The sequence below is a fragment of the Struthio camelus genome, chromosome 13, assembly GCF_040807025.1.
Source record: "Struthio camelus isolate bStrCam1 chromosome 13, bStrCam1.hap1, whole genome shotgun sequence".
Lineage (NCBI taxonomy): Eukaryota > Metazoa > Chordata > Aves > Struthioniformes > Struthionidae > Struthio > Struthio camelus.
Window position 1 is genome coordinate 22,893,079 of NC_090954.1, and position 12,080 is coordinate 22,905,158.

Here is a 12,080-nt window from a genome sequence, read left to right on the forward strand (position 1 = left end):
CGCGGGCGGCCGCCCACCATTTCGCCCTGCCGCACGCGGCGCGGCTCACGCAGCCGGGCTGGCTCCCCCCGCCGCCGCGCTGGGGTGGGAGAGGGCAGAGGGAAACCGACTTCCTGCCCTTCTCGCAACTGCCTGCGCCGCTTGTGTTTGCTTTGAGGCCCGTGTCCCTCTTGCCAGGACATTCCCGGGCAGCGGCCGCTGCAGTTGCAGAGGAGCCGTGGGACAGCCCTGACCGCAGCCGCCTGCTTGCTGGCTGCAAAGGCGAGCGCTGCATGCCTGCCCCACAGCTGCACCCCCCCGAAACCCCCCGGCCCGCCACGGCCCTGCACTGGGACCCCACAACGGGGAGGAAGGGGCCGGTGAGCCCCGGCACGGCGGGAGCGCGTCCACGCCGGGGGCCCTTTCCAGGAAGGGGTGGCCAGCCCCAGGGCACCGCCGAGCGACCGCTGCACGTCCCCAGGAAGTGGGACCAGAACGCGCCGCTGCGGCGAGTGACTGAGACGGCTGGGGTTAAAAATTAACACAGCCGGAGCCTCGATTAATGCGCAGCGGGGACATGAGCTGGCTGAGGGCTGCGTGTCCCTCTTGGGACCCAAAGGTTTTGCGCTCTGGAGCCTGCTTCTCACAGCCCCCCTCGCTGGGGGAGGAGGAGGAGGCGCTGCCCCCCCCCCCCCCCGCAGGGCTTGCGACCACCCGACCGAGAAATGGGCTTGCAGCGCGCGGTGTGGAGGGGCTGGCCCAGAGCAGCGGGCCAAGCAGTGCCGTGGGTCATTCTGCTCCCGGGCACAGCAGCCACGCTCCGGCGTGCACGCTGGCAGGTTAACTCGGAAACCCCCCAGCTGCTCCAGCTCGACTTTCTTGCACCATTACAGCGAGGGCCACGGGAGGAAATGGCTTTCTAAAAAGACAAAAGGGTTGTGCTGGGCTGTTCTCCCTGCTGGGGCAGGGACTCTCGCAGCGCAGCGTCTGCAGGAGCTATTCCCGCTTCGCCAGCGCTGCGTCCCGCTAAGTTTCTGGGTCCTGGTGCTGGGAGGTTTCAGATGGAAACTCATTTCAACAGTCTTGAAATGGCTGAACAAATCCAGACCCCTAAACTGGGGGTGTCACTAAGATCTGGGGCTCCCTGCACAGCGCTGTTATTGGCAGCTGCCCGGATTTGGGTTCCCTCTGGGAGAAGACACCCTGTGTCCGTGCCGGGGCTCGGCGCGGAGGAGGTGGCGAGTGGCTGCCCGTTCCGTAACCCGCTTGGATCACAGCGGCTGGGCCAAGCTTTGGGCTTTTGAGTTGGGTTTTTTTTTGGACCGTGTTTGTGTGCAGGAGGTTGTTGGGACGCATCTTTTTCTCAGGCAGCCTTGGCAGTCCTCCAGCTGCTGTCCCACAGTGCCCTGCAGCCCACTGGCATCCAAGGGGCTGTGTACCTGCACGACCCACACCTCTGCGGCGTTGGCTTGCCCGGCGTCCCCTCCCCAGCTGTACGCTGGCGCGCCGCCCGGCCGGCTCCGTCTGCGGTGCGAGGGTGCATGCCTCCGCTTCCCCTGCTGTTATTCCAACAACGCCGTAGCAGCCCAGCCATGTGCCTCCGTCTGGAGCCGAGTAGAGGTCCTGGATTTGCTCACCAGCCAGGGAGAGGAGACAGCACAGGCCCCTGCCGCAGGAGCCGCGTGCCCTGCGTGGCGGGGAAGATTTTGGCACCAGTTCTGGCATGCGGAGATGGGAGGCAGCGTGGCTGTTTGCAGGCCTGCCTTCCGCCCTGTCCCCCTCGCCCTCCATCCTGTCTCCCTTGCCCTCCGCACCTGCCCCCCTCCACCCCTTGTCTCCGTCCTGCTCCATCCCTGTGCCCCTCACCCTTCGTCCCCGTCCGCCTTGCCCCCGCGAAAGCCGGCGTTCCCGCAGCCCCCAGGCACTAGGCTGCAGAGCAGGGGACGTTCCCAGGAAGGTAGGGACTTCCTCCAGTGCAAAGGCAGGTCAGTGCAGATTTACTGGGGAGAGGGAGGAGGGGAGATGCGGGGAGCGTGTACTAGCGCTCTGGAACTGCCCAGGGTGGCCCGCGGTCTTGCCGCCGCCATGCCGGGAGTGGGCCATGTGCCATGGCAGAGGCGGGGGGATGCTGGAGAACGGTAGCAACTCTGGGGACACTCGGGAGCTGGAGGTTTGCTGGGAGCTCTGGGCTGGAGTTCCGGCTTTGCTGTCCGCTTCTTGCCTAACTGTGAGCAAGTCCCTGCTTGGCTCCAGGCCTTGATTTCCCCTCTTGGCTGGGTGCAGCGCCTGTTCTGTCGCCCTGTAAGGTCATGGTGGGCTGGGCTTTCTTGCTTTGTCACACGGGCATGCAGTTGTCCGTATCCAGACTGGCATAGCCTTAAGCTTTAAGTGGCTTCTGCCCTTGATGAAGGTAATCTCCATTTATTGGAGTTTTCCAAGCCTGCTGGCAGGTGAAATGGTCCCGCGGTTGAGCAAGGACCTTTTGTGGGTGTGGTGTCACTGTGCTTGGGGGACTTCAGCCCAGTGGTTAGGGCATGAAGCCGGGGTCTGCAAAATCCAGGTGCAATTGCGGCAGGCCCTGCCGTGGTCCTGTCTCTGCAAGGGGGATATTAGAACCTTCCATCTCATAGTGGCGTCGGGTCAGGCCCATAAAAATGGCAAAATCGGCGAAAGAAGGCAAAAGAAATGCCCAAGTCCTCTCTAAACACTGCCCAGGCGCGGGGGCCTCCCACGCTGGGCAGCACCGAGCACATAGCCAGCATCGCTGGGTTCGGGCTGTGGCTGGTAGCTGCTGCTTGGGCTCAGCTCTGGTGGGGAGCTGGCCACCTCCTGCGTCGCTGGTGCCACTGGGATCCCGTGCGTCTGCAGGCAAGGCACTCCACCGGCCCTTTTTGGGGAGAACGCTTTGGGGAGAGGTAGGAAGGCAAGCTCCACGCTGTTGGAGCGCGTGGCCGCCCGCGTGAGGGCGAGCGGAGGAGCCGAGGGGCTCTGAGTGACGAGCCAGGCTGGCGGCGGGGGAGCAGCAGTGGCCCCACGCGCCAGCTGTCCCTCGCAGCCCTGCGCCGGAGCCCCCGCCAAGGCGCGGGCCAGGCGGCCCAGCTGCCGGCGCTGCCCCCCTCCGCGCGCCGGGCTGCAGAAGCGGGGCAGCTGCGCCGCCGTGGCCTCGGGGCGCCCCGGGAGCGGGGCTGCGAGCGGGGCCGTGCCGCTACCCCGGGGCCACGAGCTCGCCCGGGTGCGGGGTGAGTCCGGGCCAGGGCACCGGCAGGATCCCAGGGAACATCTCAGGCTGTGCCCTGCCTTTCCCCCCCCCCCGCCTGGCGTTTTTTCCTCGTCTCCCCTCTCGAGGCCAACGAACGGGCTCGCCAGCCCCGCAGCCCTGCGCCCCAGCCCCAGCCGCGCTGCGGGACCTCGGTGGACGGGGCAACGCTCCCCTCTCGCCCCGCCGTGCTCCACCCCTGCCCGGCACGGCAGAACCGCTCTCCTCCGCTGTGGCATTGGAGGGGGAATTTTGGGAAGCGCCTTGCGTCGGGCTGAACGTGCTCGCAGGGAAGGGAGAGCGTCGTCACGCCAGCAGCAACCGCGTTTGAAAATCCCAGTTGCTAAATATGTGAAACTTGCATAATTAACAAGACGTGTGTCAAATACAAACGGCGCATTCACATTACTTTCACGTTAGGTTTTCTGTGCCCCCCCCCCCCCATTGCACCGTCTACAGTTTTGTTTCATTTAAAGACTCGAACGGGGTGGGAAGTGATTTTGTATTCCTGTGAAGAAAAAAGAAAAAAAAAATCAACGGCAACAAAACTGAGTTTCATTTTTGTCAGTGTTTTCTTTTGGAAGGTTTTGGATATTTGTTGGCAACTGAAAAGCCTGCAGGACTGAGGGCTTTTTGGTGTTTGTCCCTGGAAAGCTGCAGTGCTCTCTGCTGAAGAGTGTGTTTTAATGAATTTTTAACTCCAATTTTTCATTTCCCCGCCGCTCACCACCGAAAACGACCCCCCGCCCCGAGAACCCGGGGCTGTGCTCATTTCAGCGGAGGCTTGGTGCTCAGCTTCGCAGGATTCAGAGCGGAGAGCGGGCTTTTCCTGAAGCCAACTCCATTTTGCTGGGGGGGGGGGAGCAGGCAAAAAAGTTTAGCAGAAACTTCCGGGCCCAGTGTAGCTCAGCAGGGGCCAAATCTCAGGAGATCTTCCCCCCCCCCTCCCTCTAGACAGCTGGTTATTTTTGTATCTTGGGTTATTTCCTATGTTTTCCGGGCAATTTCTACAGAACAAAGGGCAAATGACTCTCTGCCTCGGAAATGAGCAAGTTTCGGGGTCCAGGTAGCTCCCCGAGGGCGTCCCCTAGGCCTTGGTGGCGTGAGCCTCGCCAGCGCCCCAGCCCAGCCCCTGCTCTGAGGCCTCAGGCGGTGCTTGGGGGGCGGCGCGCTGCGAGCGCCGGCCCTGGCGTTGCAGCCTCACTTGCGGCGGCTCTTGTCCCGCGTCAAGCAAAGGCAGCCGTCCCCGTGAGGAAGAGGAAGGTTAAACCGCTCGGCCCGGGCGCCCGGCGTCCTAACGTGGCGGCGGGAGGGACCCGCTGGCCGCCTCGAAGACGGCCCGGCCCGGTGCGAAGGGCAGAGCGGGCGCCGCGGGACGACTTTCTCCTCTGCCGTCGGGGCGGCCGGGCTTCACGGCCGGGCTCCGGCGGTCCCGCGCCCCAAAGGGCAGCGGGCTGGGCGCCTCGGTGGCCCCGGCGTCGCCGGCCCGGCGCGCGGGAGCCCCGGGGTTTGCCCCAGGCCCTGCCGGGAGCCAGCGCCTTCTGGCACCAGCAATTGTTGACGGGGTGCAACTGCGCTGAGAAGAGGTCGCCCGGCCTTTTGACCTAAAACGCAGCGGAGGGAGCCCGGCCGCCGGGGCCAGCGGGAGAGGAGGCATGGGGGCACGTTTGGGCCCAGCCTCGCCGGCCTCCCTGCGAAAGCCGGGAGACGGGAAGGAGGAGGGAGGTGGGAAGGAGCGCGGGGATGAAAGGGCAGGCAGCGCCGGGGAACGCGCCGACAGCTCGCCGAGGTTAAAATCCAATAATCTAAGATGTCTCCTGCGAGCGGGCGGCTGTGCGGCTCCCGGCGAGCCGGGCTCCACAAGGCACCGGCACGCAGGCGGCTGCTGCCCCGGGCCGGGGCCGGGGCTGCGCTGGGGCGCGCGGGGCTCCCCAGACGCCAGCTGGGGGGGCAGAGGGAGGGGGGCACACGCCGGGGTGACACCCCACTGGGGGGCAGAGGGAGGGGGGCACATGCCGGGGTGACACCCTGCTGGGGGGCAGAGGGAGGGGGGCACACGCCGGGGTGACACCCTGCTGGGGGGCAGAGGGAGGGGGGCACACGCTGGGGTGACACCCCACTGGGGGGCAGAGGGAGGGGGGCACATGCCGGGGTGACACCCCACTGGGGGGCAGAGGGAGGGGGGCACACGCTGGGGTGAAACTGTGTGGGGCAGGATGGGGGTGTGGGGGGGGCACCCTTCGGTGACACCCCATGGAGTAGATGGGGGAATAGGGGGCGTCCTGGGGTGACACCCAGTGGGGCAGATGGGGCAGGAGGACGCCCTGGGGTGACACCCAGTGGGGCGCATGGAGTGGGGGGGGCCCGCTGGGGTGACACCCCACGGGGGTGTATTGGGGGGAGGGGCCCACGCCAGACTGACCCCCCCCCCGTGGGGCAGAGGGGATGGGGGACCACACCGGAATGACACCCCACGGATTGAGAGGGGGTCGGGGAAGCCCACGGGGGTGACTCAGCGAGGGGCGGGCGGGGGCGCGCCGCGGTGACACCCCACGGGGGCGGGGTCCCACAGCGCTGCCGGTGCGGGGGGGGCCGCCTCGCTGCCGGGGGGCCCCAGGCCGCGGGGGGGCGGCGGGGCCGGCGCGCGCGTGGGGCGGCGGGGGGCGCGCGCGGCGCGGCGCGGCGCGGCGCGCGGGGCGGTCCGGTCCGGTCCGGGTTTTGCCGGCAGCCGCGGGCAGCGGCCGCGGCAGCGCCGTGCAGCGTGTTTCGGTGGCTGTGCACTCCCAGAGCGAGCAGGGATGTGGAGGTGGGTGTGCGGCGGCGGCGAGGCACCGTGCCCGCCTCGGCTCCCCTCTCGGCGGCGGGCCCCCTCCCCGGCACCGGGCAGGTGCTGAGCCCTCCCGGCGGCGCGCCCCGGGGCCGCCCGCCCGACGCCGGCCCCCGCCACGCACGGCCGCGCTGCCCGGAGCGGCGGCGGCGGCGGCGGCGGCGGCGGCGGCGGCGGCGGCTCCCGTGTCCCCGCCGCGGCGTCCGCGCCTGCCTCGGACCGCCGGTAGGTGCCGGCCCCGCGGGGCCGCCCCGGCGGGCGGCGGCGGCGGCGGAGTTGGGGGAAAAGTCTCGGGAAAAAGTTTGGCGGGGGGCGGCGGGGGGAGCGGCGGGCCGGGGGCGGCGGGGCCGGTGCGCGCCGCGCCGCCCGGCCGGCGGCGGGGCCGTGCCGTGCCGTGCCGTGCCGTGCCGCTCGCGGCGGCGGCGGGCGCGGGGCTGGCCGCCTGCCCGCGCCGGGGCCGCGGCGGCCGGCAGCGGCCGGTGCTGCGTGCGCGGCGCCCGGGCGGCCCCGCCGCCTCCCCGGGGTGGCGGCGGCGGCGGCGGCGCCGTTGCGTTGTAACGAGCAAAGTTTTGTTGGCGCGATTGAAGCCGCCGTCCCCGCTCCCCTCGGCGCGGCCCTTTATGCCCGCGGCGGCGGGCGCGCTACTGGGCGGCGCTGCCCGATGCCGGCTGGCGGCGGGGGCCGGGGGGGCCGGGGAGCGGGGGGGCCCGCGCCGTCCCCGCCGCCCCAGGCCGCCGCAGCATCGCCGCCGCGCCGTGCCCAGCGCGGCCGCCGGTGGTTTCCCGGGTGACAATGGTGGCGGCGGCGGGGCCGGCCGGGGGCGGCGGGGGCGGCGGGCAGCGGGGCGCCCGCTAGCGCCGCGCCGGCTCGGGGCCGCGGCGCCGCCCGCCCGCGCCCGGGGGAGGCGGCGCGCCTCGGGCACCGGGCACCGCGCGGGGCTGCGCCGCTACCGCCCGCCCGCGGCCGCGGGGGCGCCGGGGGCCGCGCCGGGGCGGTGCTCGCGGCGGGCCGGGCGGGGGGGTCCCCTCCCCCGGCGGCGAGGGGCCCCAGGGTCCGCCGCCGCCGCCCCCGCGGGTCCCGTCCCGCTTCGCTGGCCCCGGGGGCGGGCGGTGCGAACGCCGCGCTTGGTTCCCGGCGTTGATTTTTTTGCCAGCAGATTTTGCCTCCCCGCAGCCGGCTACATCCTTTGGGGTTTCTCTCGTTCGCACAGCAAACGCAGTTTTGTTTTCCGCCGGCGACAGCTGAGGGGTGGACGTGGGAACGGTGCCGCTCCGTATAGCTGAGCCATGTGTAACAAGTAACTGAAGTTTTTTTTCTCCTTGCAAAGTAATTTTTTTCCCACTTTGCTGTTGAATCTGTAATATGCAATTCATAAAGCTCCGCTCCCCCCTGTGTTTGATGTGAGGGCACTGAACATACACTAAGAATAAAAGATTAAATGGAAGCAGACGAATCGCAATGTACAATGTGTAATATATCTAATACGCATCCAGAGCGGGTGCTGCCAGCTGTAAAGCGATAGTGGATTTTGTGAATGATGACTGAATGTTGTGATTATTGTACAAAACTCCACTGAATCGGAGCCAGACAGGCCCCATGGGTGAACTGCTTTTTTTTTTTTATTATTATTATTATTTTTCACGGCAAGGTTGTATCCTGTAATCAGAGATGTCCTTCTTATTGCAGGCCGTTGTTTGGTTTGGGTCATTTCATTCTTTGCTCAAATGATTGATTGGGAAAAGAGAGAAGGGGGGGGAAAGTCCTCCTTGTTCTGCGTCCTACACATAAACAAAGCTGTACACACATCCTGTGATAACAGATCACATGTGTGCCGAGCTGGGCCTGACCCTGGCCTGGCAACCTTTACTCCCAGGAGCAGTTCCCTTGAAGTGGTGGGGACGGCTCACGTGCCCAGGGCGGTTTGAGGGAGGCCAGGGTGATGGGCTCCCGCCGCGCTTTGGAAACGCCACCCGGAGAAATGCCTTGCCTCTGTGCCAAGGTCCCCCTCCGTGGATGCCTGGGGGGTTCGCCGGCTCCTGCTGAAGTCGGGGGAAGTTTTGTTTTTTTGGAAATGGGCCCTGCTGCGTCAGCAGCCCCTTTGTGAAGGTTTTGTTGGCTCTTCGCATCCCCTTCACCCAGCGTTTTGGTACCCTTTGGCCCCATCCGTCCCTGGAACCACGGAGAGAACCCTGTCCTCGACTCTTTGGTTGCTGGAGGCTGGCGAAAGCTGGAGTTGTCGCCGCAGGTGTAACAGGTCCCTCCCGCAGAGCTGTGCACGGTGCCCTGATCCAGCACCAGCCGGGAGGCCAGGCCCCGCACCAGGCAGCGGGGGCAGGATGGGGAGCTTGCCGCGTGCGTCCTCAGCGAGGTGTTGTTGGGAAGTCCTCGTGTCTAACCTGACCGCTGGGTTGCAGGCTGGACGTGACTGCTGCGAGTGATTGCGGAGGGTCCCGCTGAACCCCGGAGGAGCTGGGAGGTGCAGAGCTGAGCCTGCCGCTTCATTCTTGACTCCGTCCCACGTAGCCCCTTGGGTCCTGGAGGGCTCCCAGGCCCTACCTAGCAGGCCGGAGTGACCGGGGACTGCTGTTACACTCGCCGGAATGTGCTGCTGTGCTTTCTGTCTCATTGCACTCATTTCCCCTCTTCCTTTGATTTAGTTGTTTCTCAGTTGAATATCTGGGCCGTTTTAAGATCAGCCTGGAGACAAGCAGGGGGAGGCCAGGAAACCTGGATCAAGGTGTTTGCCTCCAAGAGGCGTTGGTTAATGGGAAAGCAGAGCTGTTTTTTCTTGTAGGGCTGCATTTGTGGACGTGGAAACCATTCCCCTGTCTGCTCTGTCCGTCTGCCCCTCTGCTTAAAATTTCCGTCCTGAAAGATTTGCGGGAAACATCTTCTTTAGCAAGTGAGGAACTCCCTGCATCCCCAAAGAAAGATAAAACACAACAGGAAAAACAAATCTTGGCTTTTCAGAGGTGGCTGAGAGCTCTCATCACAACGTCCAATTCAAATTGGCGCCACCACCATGTGATTTGAGCCTGAAACCCTAAAAGTGTCACTGCACAAGGCTGCTGCCCACATTAGTGAGATAACGAGCAAAGGCCGTTAAAAGTCCCCTGCTGCAGCCAGACATAATACGTCAGATGGTTTTACAAGCGTCGCCCCTCGGAGCTGGGGAGCGCCAGGAACAGACGGTATTCCCTCGTGGTGGGAGCGGACTCGTTTGGTAATGCGGCGCCCCGGCGACGGCCGTGGGGGTGCGCGGCTGCGCGCGGCGAGGTGTGTGTCAGCAGGCTCGCAGATGTTGTGCTCCGACCTCCGGAGCTGACGTGGGGGTGACCCGTCGGCGGGTGACAATGAGAGCAGACTAACAAAGGACCCGCTCATAGCTCTCAGAAGTTCATCCTGGCTTTCCGCGGCGGTTTCTTTAACTGCGGGGCGATCTCGCGCCGTACGCTGGGGTTGGCGCAGGCGCCAGCAGGGATTTGGAGGGCTCACGAAGGACGTGGTCGGAGGGGGCATTGCACCTTTGCCTGAGGACGTGCGTGGGATCTTTAGCTAAACTTGCCGGAGCCGTGCCTTGTGACCCGAGTGCTCCCTACGCGTCGGATGCGATGACGGGGGGGTTGTGCAGGGTGAAGCGGGGGCGCCTGAAGAGTTGGCGACAACTGTGCCTGGGCGAGCGAGAAGGCCTGCGCCTTGGAGGCAGGGGACTGGGAATGTGTGGAGAGGCGCGTGTGAACCGGTGCTCTTCAAACGGGCGCTGCGCTCCCCCCGCCACTGCCCGCGTAATTCAGATTACGCTGCCTCGGTGGGAAAAATGCAGGAGTTGTCTGAGGCTTTGAGCTGAGCTGTCCTTGACATGGATATTGTGGTGGAGATGTGGTGAGCGAACGCGGCGCTGTCAGGTGCCTCTCTGCTGACCTCGGGGAAGTCGTGGCCCGCCTGGCCCACAGCCCGGCCGGGGGAGCGCGGGGCCTCGTGGTGCTCTGAGGCCACGGTTGTGGCAGGGCTCGTCCAGCGGCAGCCTGAGCACCGTGGCCAAAAGCCTGCTGCGCAAAATGAGTTGGCAGGGGGTTATTGGCGGATGCCGCTCTCCAAAATTCAGCCTGTTTCTCTGTGATAAAAGGATGCAGCTGACCTAGGTGGTGGGAGCTAAAGCGGAGGGGCCTGTGGCAGGATGGGGAGATGCACGCGCAGCATGTCTCCCTCCAGACTTTGGTTGTCATGTTGTCCTGTCCCTAGCTGAGGGGTGCCTTACCCTTGCCTGCGGCCCCAGCTTGGCTCAGCCACCATCCCTCGCAGACGGGGCATCCACTGATGTCGCTGGTGCTGTTCCTGGGTTGTTGGCTGAGTGGTGCCGAGGACAGGCAGGTGTAGGCAGAGCAGGTGCTGCTTGCCGTTACCCCTGGATATGGGGATATTGCATGGCTTTTGCTAGTGCCCCCTGCCCAGATCAGTCCCTCTCTGCCTCCTGCCACAGCTTGTGTTTTAGGGGTTTTGGGGGTGGAGGGAGTTGGCAGTCAGGAGGCTGGGATGCTGGCACGCTCAGGCCCTCGCCGCCAGCATCTCCCCTGGCACGTGCTGCCGTTGCTCTGCAAGTACCTTCTGTGCTTGGAAGGCCCTGAGCGTCTTCCCTGCACAGTGGCGTGGGCTGCTGCGCTCTGGCTGCCTGCCTCTGCGTGCTGCACTGAACGGCCACGTCCGGGCGTGCGCTGCCGAGGCCGGATCCAGCCCTGGTTTGTCCCAGGCTCTTAGTCTCCTTGTGGCCGCCTTTCTCCCGAGGAGGGGGAGGCTGGGCACTCCAAGGCCTGGGGGGAGCATACCGCTAGGGTAGTGCTGGTGTAGTCCAGCCTCGTCAACTGCTGTCCCTCTCTTTGCTCTGGTGGCACATTTGTTTTCCTAAACCTTGGGTGTAGGAACAACCTCTTGATTAAGTGTATTAATAGTTAAACTTTCAGCTCATAGCTTAAACTCACCAGACCACGAAAAGCCTCCGTCCTTTACTCATGCTCTGTTGCTCAACTAAAATATTGCACTCAAAGTTTTTTTTTTTTTTCCCCCTTTTCCCCTGACTCAACTTTGACTCTTGGGAGCTTGGGGGCCTTTCAGGGGCTCCATCACCTCCCCATCCAGGGGTGATCCCAGCTTTCCACGCTGCTACTGGCTTCTGCCGCTCTGTTAACAGCCAGGAGCAAAATTCTCCTCTGAACGCTGAGCAGAGGGGAGGGAGGTTTGCAGCCCACAGGCTCCATCTCACAGTGGCCAGGCCAAAGTGGCCATGTCTTGCCCCACGTAATGGGAAACTGAAGGACTGGATGGGCTGGGGAGCGCCAGAGCTGCTGTCCAGGGGAGGCAGGAGGCCTGGCTGTCTCCAGAGTCGGAGAGTAGAGGAGAGCCTCGGCTGTTCTTCCCCCAAATCACCCTCTGCGCTGTGGAGAGTGGGTTAGAGGCACGGCCAGTCAGCGAGCGTGACGAGCTGAGACCGACGGGAAGGGGCAGGAGCCACTCGTGGTAACCGGCCTCTGAGATCAACTGTTTTCCTTCCTGTCTGGCAAGCCACGAGGCAGACGGGTCAGGGGAAGGCAGGAGGAAGGATGGAAAGGAGGAGCTGTGGCGTAGGAGGGGGAGAAGGGAAGAGGTGTTGGGAGCAAAGGGGTGGCCAGATGAGATGAGGAACTGCTTCCCCTGCCAGCGAGGCTTGGGCCCAGGCAGATGGGGAGGAAACACGAGGCTTTGCTCCAGCTTAGGGGTGGCTCTCCTGTGGGGAGCGGGTCAGGATCAGCCCTGCAGCAGGTTTAACCTTCAGTGTGGGCATGGGCCCTGGAAGGGAGGTGGAGTGCAATTCCCCCCTTCTGGGGAGGCTGTGGAGAGCTGCTGTCCTCAGGCAGAGCAGGGGGTGAGTGGCAGGGGAGAGGGCAAGAGCAGCTAGCTGCCAGCTCCATGCCCCTGCACAATCCCTGTGGGGTCCCTTGAGGGACCTCCGGAACGCCCATGGTTTTGGAGCCGTGGATCGGACGC

The 12,080-nt window shown here is 65.0% G+C and overlaps 1 protein-coding gene across 7 annotated transcripts in view; it reads left to right on the forward strand.

Annotated features, from left to right (window-relative positions):
- Nucleotides 1-5,893: 5,893 nt before the first annotated feature.
- The window catches only part of CXXC5 (CXXC finger protein 5), a 58,264-nt gene continuing 52,077 nt past the window's right edge, over nucleotides 5,894-12,080 (forward strand). For 2 of the 7 annotated variants that reach the window (XM_068959194.1, XM_068959202.1), the window contains exon 1: nucleotides 5,894-6,041. The gene's annotated coding sequence lies outside the window, so the exon portion shown is untranslated. Of the gene's footprint in view, nucleotides 6,042-6,202; nucleotides 6,288-7,272; nucleotides 7,360-7,933; nucleotides 9,339-12,080 lie in introns of those variants that run through there. The other 5 variants (XM_068959195.1, XM_068959204.1, XM_068959201.1 and 2 more) reach the window with 5 other exon arrangements.